A 6,975-nucleotide genomic window follows, 5' to 3' on the forward strand; every position below is an offset into this window, starting at 1 on the left:
CACCCCACATCCTCTCTCTGCTCTTCTCTGCCTTGCTCACAGCTCTTTCAATTGCTAGTTTCAGCAACATCCCTTATCATAGGGTCGGTAAGTCATATATGAGTGAAAAATGTCTGAGGGATAAATATAAAACGACAATTGGAACAAAAGTAACTAAACTGTAACTGTAAGTTTTTTACTGCTGTCTTCACCTTCAGCAACACCCCTTATCATAGGGTAGATAAGATCATATACCTAGCCTTTCTCATTTATATAAGAGAGAAAAATCTCAGAGGTCCAATGTGCAAATTGCACGACCCCTTTGTGGTCCTGAAATCTTACTACAGCTGTCACCCGCGTAAAATTCAAAATGAATTCCTAGCCAAAACGGAAAATGAAAGATATAAACCTAGAACCTGATCTAAAGTACCTTTGAGAGGATGCCTTTTCAAACTTGATGGTAAGGGGCTGTACAAAAAAGGGAAAAACATCACATGTAAAATATCAGTTGCACTACAGGTTGAAAAACCTCCTGTCAACTACCCCCGATATCTAGCAGGACAACGCAAAGAATCAGTTCCACAAAAAAAGTCTGAAAATTGTTGTTTTCAGAGGGCTTTTATTAGGCATAAGAATTTAAATAATTGGCTGCCATTACAGAAATATTGTATAAATAACCTATATCTTTATACATTTAAAAAAAAAGAAAATGACACTTTGAACATACTTACAGAATTGAGTACCCGTATCTTCGTATCCTGAAAGAAACACAATATTATTACTATATCCATAAATAAAAGCATTTTGTATATTTCACCTTGTGCCAAAGATGATAAAGCTAAACAAGTTGTAAATCAACCTGATAAAGTAGACACCATGAACACTCACACACAAAATAATGGCAGCTTTAGGGATACAGAAAAGCTGACAGTGGAACAACTGCAAGGAGGAAATGGTACCATATTTGAAAATGCATTGCATAATATATAAAGAGGTAGAGACTGAAAAATACAGTAGAACATGGCTATAGCGGGACTTTTAGTTCCAGAAGAAAAATCCCGCTGTAGGCAATTTCCTGCTATAGGAATGCAAAGGGGAATTGCCGAAAAATCACACGCTACACGCTCTCCTCTTCTTTTACTGTCTTTTTGGCCTAGCCTAGGCCTAGGGCAATGACACATAACTTTTGGAGTGGCTCATGTAACGCATCTCTCCGCACCATCTCTCTCTGCCACCTGCCCCATCTCACTCATCACTGCACTGGCCAATCACAACGCTGCACCGAAGACTGCCTGTTTGGAGCCTACCTACATCCCCCCATCCCCACCCCTCTTCTATCAGCTAGAGCTCACTTGATCTCTCCCGCTACATCCAAGTTCGGGATTGTTCAGTTAATTGAGTTTATACAGACAAAAAAAGGGGGATTCCGGTAAAGTCCCACTGTAGGGATTGTTCCGCTGCAGCGGGTGCCACTATAGTCATGTTCTACTGTATAAATATAAATAAAACGACAATTGGAACAAATGTAAACTGTAAGTGTAAGCTTCCAGAGCAACAGGAAATTCACAAGAAGTAGAGAAATCCAGAACCCCTACCCTGAGTGATATGTTACTGTGAAAAAAATATAAATACCTGATAACACATGCAAGAAAGATTTATAGCCACCTTGCATTAATCATTAAGACAAAAACTATATATATCTAACAGTTGTGTGATAAATAACTGACAGTGTAAAAGTCCATTATAATAGAAATGCATAAAAGCCTTGAGTACATATGCTTGAGTTTTTATATATATATATATATGTGTTGTATATATAGACAGATCTTTTCTTTCCCTGAGAGGTATAACAGTTCCAAAGTCAAGTGATCTTCAGTACTGCAATGAACAATAAAATAACATATTATTCAACAACAATAACAAAGCAGACTTACAAACTTGAGTATTCGATAAAGCGATGTCGACACAAACAAAAGGCATTCTTATCTTTAGCCTTCACTAAAAATAAACCTTTTTGCTTACAGTCCACAAGTCTCATCATCTACACAGAAACATCATGGAGAAGGCAGGGGGAACAATATCATTTCTGTCGCGGCGTGGTGGAATCAGGCGCTCATCAATTTTTGGGCATATGAGGGTTTTTTTTAAGTTAAAGCCTGGTCATTTGCCTTCCTTTTGGAGAAAACTATCCATCTATGTTGAATAGAAGTCAAAATATTTGCTATTGAAGGAAGTCAGGGTCGCCTGGTTTCAGAGGTAAAATTAGCTAGAAAATGGCCGCCAAAGTTTGGTAGCTTCCGTAGCCTTAGAGTCCTTAGAAATTAAAAATTTTCCTTTTTTTTGTGCCTTTAATCAATGTTTTTCAGTAAAATCCACACAAAAATGTGTTTTTAAATAGACATAAAAAGTAATGAGCCAAAAAATGAAAATGAGAAAAAAATTGCTCATTGGCCAAAAAATGCCAATTTCTCTGATTTCATCATATTGACGAGCACCTGGTTTCACCACGATGCCTCACATGTATCAAGACATCAAAATGTGACAGGTGACTCACTTTCTCTTCCTTTTTGCCATTAATAAAACATATAGATCTATGTGAGGCGAGCTGACAAAATGACTTACTTCTCGCAATCCACAAATGGAGATATTGGCCAAAAATCGACATTGGGGTCAAATTTGTTGATTTTCTATTGATGCCATATTCTTTAAGTATGACATGCATTTTGTTATTTCATACTTATAAATTGTAAAAGCTTCACCTATAAGCGTGATGTATCTATTTCCATACATAGGGCTCAAATCTGACAAGTAACTCATTTTGTCAGCATACTTCACATATATGCATTCTAAGTGGGACAGTATAAAAATAATTTTTAAAAACTACATTGCTATACTATTATTAGTATCACAAACAGTCAATGGAATTTCCAATATCAGCGCAGGAGAGAGAGAGAAAGAGAGAGAGAGACAGATAGAGAGAGAGAGAGAGAGAGAGAGAGAGACAGAGAAACTTAGAAAGGGAGGGAGGGAGAGAGAGACAGAGAGAATGCAAGGACAACTGCATCATTAGAACAATGTGTGCCTACCTTAAACATCTCAATAGGAGACAAGAATTTTATTAAGCATAATAAGACAAGTTAAGAATGGCAATAAAAGAATTTTGGCATGACACTTTCTGTAACAATGACACACAGGACCTAACCAGTAAAGAAACTTTTATAGGGCAGATTCACACTCCAGAAATCTAAATCACTGCTCAAGTCACTGACATCAAGGCTGTTTGGTCAAACTGTAGTAAGGGGCTGTACAAATATAATCTTACACCTTTTTCGGAACTTTTTGCACCCCCCACCCCATGTCAATATCGCCCTAATATTACAAATAAAACAAATTACAGCTTAATTTTGATAAAGTCAACGCTTCGGGACAACAAAAAAAGTAATATTATTAATTGGTTCAAGACCCCAACCCCCCTCCCCTTCTTACACTTTTCTTACAAAAACCAGGGATACCCCCCCCCCCTTTCCCTTTTCCAGGTGTAAGATTAAATTTGAAGGTCCCCTAAGAGTAAAGCCCGCAACACACCTGCAGTTACACACTCACTGAATTCACTCGAACAGGCCAACCTGCTGGAAGAATGGAAGGTGTGTATGGAAGTGATACAGACTGAGCAGGCGACAATGTCATTTTGGCTGGCTTCAGTTGGACATTAGACTGTCCCCGGGGTTTTAAGCACCCCGCATAATTTAGCAAAATTTGATCATTTTTTGCATAATTTCTTATTATTTTCCTTTATCATTCTTTGTTAAAATTAGCAGAATCCCATAATTTCACATTTTTGGGCTCAGTCTGCATAATTTCAGAATTTTTTGTGAGCATAAAACAGCGTGGACAGGTATGGGAGTGGTTCCGACTGAGTAGGTGACAAAATCATTTTGGCTGGCTTCAGTTGGACATTAGACATTGGCAGGTTAAATATTTTGGAGGGGGGGCTTGCAACAGGAAGTTGAGGAAGGCAGCGTCCCTAGGATTTTTTTCCTGTCATGAAGAAGATTTTGACACGTTAAAAACACAACTATCATTCTGATTATAAAAATAATTATATTTTTCAACACAGTGTATCAAAAGTAAAAGATCTATACATATACTGCTCAATTTATTGATATTTACAAAATTATATTTTTTCTTATTTATTGAACTGTATTCGATAAGTTCAAGTGTATCTTCGATATTCATAATTATGTTCCGCCGAGACAACAAGAGAATGTTTTCTGTCTACTTATGTTTAGGCTACCGGACTCGTAATCGTGAGGTAGCTGGTTCGGGGGTTCAAGCTGCGGGCCCGACGTTGTGTCCTTGGGAAAGGCAATTTACACGAAATTTTCCCACTTCACCCAGGTGAAAATGGGTACCCAGCTATAAACAGTGAAAGATCTTGTCAGTTTGTTAGTGTTTGACTTTGAGCACTTAGCTGCTTGCACTGTATGCTTCCTGGGAAGCTGAGAATGTTTCTGAGTGTTCTATGGTCTTCTGGGGTAATAATAAAGTGTAAAGCGCATAGAGCTTGCTTTCGAGAGGGGATATGCGCTATACAAAAGCTATTTTTAAATTTATTATTACTTGCATGGTGTTGATACACACCATGTTCCGGTTTAGCTGACGGGTTTACTCGACAGCTCAACTCGAACAATTCTAACTGCAGGTGTGTAGCGGGCTTAAGAGTACCGTACGGTAATCTAAGAGACAGGGCCTGTAAAACTGACACCCGTCTCTGTTTGAAGCAAGCCACTTGAAAATTCCACAACAATCCAGAGTTCAAGAACACCTCTTTGAGGACTCGAACCAGCCATCTGCACCATAGCCCAGCATGACCTCAACTGAGCTAACAGTATGCCTGACAAAATGGTGTCAGTTGCAAAGTACACGACTCAAAAACAACAATTTTTACTTCGGACAGACAAATTTACTTCACTTTTGTTTCCTTACCATTTTCAAATGTGAGGCAGCGCGGTGAAATCGGGCTCTCGTCAATTTTTGAGCATGTAGAGTTATTGGTATCATCTTAAAGCTTGTTCACTTGTCTTTATTTGGATGAATAAAATATCCATTTGTCTTGAATAAAAGTCAAGATATTTGCGAAAGAATGAGGTGGGGGTCACCTGTTTTCAGAGGTAAAATTAGTGAAAAAATGGCGCCCAAAGATTAGTTATTCCCTTATTTGAAGAGTCCATGGTAACTGAAAATTTACATTTTTTTGTGCCTTTAATCGACGTTTTCCAGAAAAATCCTCACAGAAATTAGTTCTTTAATGGGCATGAAAGGTGTTGAGCAAAAAAAACCAAAAATTTGATAAAAATGCACAAACCTGTGGAAAAATGCAAGTTTCTTGAATTTTATTATTTTGACGAGAGCCTGATTCCACCACGCTGTCTCACATTTTAAAGGAAATTCAAAGACCTTTTTACGAGTGTTTTCAGCTTCTGTAGTAAAACTACAAAGCTTACTTATGATGGAGAGCAAATACATACCAAGATTAGACATGGTAAAGATACGGTATCTCTTAACCTCAGCAGACCTAGCCCAGTTTTTACTCTTTAATAAATTTCAACTTGGAATCTGAATGTCATTGTGTCACCATTGCTGCAGAGGAGAAACACATATTGAGAAAAATGTGAGGTAACAAGTATAGGAATGGTCCATTACAACACAGGAAAGAAACACAACGCAGAAGCAGCCAGGCACTGTTTTTGTGGACATATGTCGACCTCATATCTAGCCGGCAGTTTTCAATGGTTAACCCTATCCGTACCCCCTGAAGTCATTTTGTATCCTCAGGGTTGTACTTTTCACATTTTAGAATAATTCTAAGTTCTAGTACGAAAATCTCTTTGAAACTTTCAGTATTTCTCAAAAAATCATTTTGACAGACTGCTATGCAAAGCGTACGGATTGGATTACCGAGTAACTTTCCTCTTTGGAAAGTGGTGGCACAGAGTTCCCCACATTGTATGGATACGATAGTAAAACACGATGTACAGATAGGGATCAAGTCCGCTCAGAACAAGAAAAGTATTGAGAAACGGGATAAAGAAAAGTATAGCCCCTGTATTTGTAAGCTGCTTGACCTCAGTAAGGTCACAGTTAATGTCTTACAGGAACAGAACAGTGGGCTGCGATCATCATGATGCTTAAAGATGTGGAGGGGAGGGGGTTTATACTTTACCCTAACCCTTTGTACTACACATGTGCGTGTAGCAGATTTGACAAACTTCGCGTACAGTAGCCTCCACCAAAACACACGGCTAAGAAAGGCTCCTACATATGCATTTTTACATGGAGCATGTGTTTGCTTGAACCTATGCAAAGAGAGAAAGGAACTCAACCATCTCATTTCCTTGACATTTTTCCGATTACTGTTACTTTTCTTGGCAGTGGGGTAGGGGTGCTTTTACTGAAATGCAACAAAACACAACTGTTTTATAAAGGATTCTCTGATCACTGGTACTTCTCCAACGGCGTAAAACGAGTGGTGGAATAGCAGAAAGACTGACTCACTGCACTGATGGGCATTAATAGGTCACAAACAGATAAGAGGAAATTGTTATGGAGTGAGAGTCATAGGGAAAAGAACTCTACCAAGCGGCTTTCCCAGCCACCACTTCGGACTATCCGTCATCTATTGTAACTCGGTAAATGCAGAAATAACATCAGGCATTCTGGGAGACTTTTCTCTAGTAATTCGTCAAACAGATACGTTATAAGCTCCTTGAGCATGGCTGATAATTTGACTAAATCCCTAATCCTAAGGCCTATCTATATCATTAATCTTAAGGCCTATCTAAATGTTCTACAGCATTCACGAATGTTGCGCATCATAGGCCTGACTAAACATTACAGTCATCAAAACACCAGTGAAAAACCTTCTCTCAGTCAAAGATACATTTCGAGTGACCGATCAAAAGATGTTTCACTCACCTACCCCCCCCCCCCCCCCCA

Source organism: Aplysia californica, unplaced genomic scaffold (assembly GCF_000002075.1).
Source record: "Aplysia californica isolate F4 #8 unplaced genomic scaffold, AplCal3.0 scaffold00226, whole genome shotgun sequence".
In the NCBI taxonomy this organism is placed as follows: domain Eukaryota; kingdom Metazoa; phylum Mollusca; class Gastropoda; order Aplysiida; family Aplysiidae; genus Aplysia; species Aplysia californica.